This window comes from Humulus lupulus, chromosome 1 (assembly GCF_963169125.1).
Source record: "Humulus lupulus chromosome 1, drHumLupu1.1, whole genome shotgun sequence".
Classification (NCBI taxonomy): Eukaryota; Viridiplantae; Streptophyta; class Magnoliopsida; order Rosales; family Cannabaceae; genus Humulus; species Humulus lupulus.
The window spans coordinates 174,215,346-174,216,733 of NC_084793.1; the positions used below are offsets into that span (position 1 = coordinate 174,215,346).

General features: G+C 33.6%; 1 non-coding gene across 1 annotated transcript; it reads right to left on the reverse strand.

Annotated features, from left to right (window-relative positions):
- Window positions 1–1,035: 1,035 nt before the first annotated feature.
- LOC133813677 (small nucleolar RNA R71) lies at window positions 1,036–1,142 on the reverse strand. The gene has a single exon (XR_009884682.1). It is a non-coding gene; the product is annotated as a small nucleolar RNA R71 (small nucleolar RNA).
- Window positions 1,143–1,388: the final 246 nt, after the last annotated feature.

The following is a 1,388-nucleotide window of genomic DNA, read 5'->3' on the forward strand; positions in this document are numbered from 1 at the left end:
TAGAAAACCTGCATATAGGCTGAGATCTTATATCTTGAAAAAGAATAGGAATCGATTTATGTTAACCTTCTATTAGAATAGGAAGAAAGAAATTTAGAATTGATTAATATAATTAGGAGAATGAAAAGTTAATGAAATTAGCGCCCTAGGTCTTTTTAATAGTGATCTTAAATATTTTATTTAGTTGTTTTTGTTCAAAGTTATTTTCAATTTTTAAATTAAATTCAAAAATCAATATTTTAGTTGCCAAATAGAAATTAAAAGAGCAATTGTTGGTAATTGGAAACAGTCTTCGTGGGATCGACACTCTACTTATCATATATTACTTGAATCGATTACGTGCACTTGCGTGTATATATATATATTTGCGATCAAGTTTTTGGCGCCATTGCCGAGGACTTAATTTCCAATATCATAGTTAATTGTTATTTGTTCTAATTTGGTATTTTTATTGTTTAATATTTATTTGGATCAAAGATATATTGTGTTTTAGGAATTGTTGGTGTATGCGAGGAAGTAGACAAAAGGAAATCATACCAATAAATCTTGAAATTGAGAGAATGTGTAGAAAGAATCGAAAGATAAAGAAAAGGCTGGACTTTACCATGGCTGAAAACGCAAATAATGTTGTCAACAACAATTCAAATATGGGTGATACAGCTAAAGCTGATCCACCAATAAGGAATTATGTACTCCCTACTGTTACGGGGATACATTCAAGCATTCGTCCTCCAACTGTTGAGGCTAATAATTTTGAGATAAAACCCTCAATCATTCAGATGATGCAAAACTGTGTACAATTTGGGGGGTTACCAAATGAGAATCCAAATCTACTTATCACAATTTTTGGAGTTATGTGCGACATTCAAAATGAATGGGGTGAGTAATGATGTCGTACAATTGAGACTATTCCCATTTTCACTAAGGGAAAAAGCCAAGAGTTTGTTGAATTCTTTACAAGCCAATTCTATACTTACTTGGGAAGATTTGGCTCAGAAGTTTCTTGGAAAATATTTTCCTCCTGCTAAGTCAGCCAGAATAAGAGGAAAGATTAACAACTTCCATCAACTGGATGGGGAGTCTTTTTATGATGCATGGGAACGATTTAAGGAATTGCAAAGGAGATGCCCACATCATGGAATAGAGAAGTGGTTGTTAGTTCATACTTTTTACAATGGTTTGGGGGGAAATACAAGAACAATTATAGATGCAGCATTGGGAGAAGCGTTTATGAGAAAAAGTGCTAATGAAGCATATGAGCTGTTGGAAGAGATGGCTGGGAATAATTATAATTGGCCTACTGAGAGTGAGAATAAGAAAGTAGCAGGAGTCTTAGAAGTTGATCCAATTGCGCTATTGACTGCTCAAGTAGCATCTCTAACCAAACA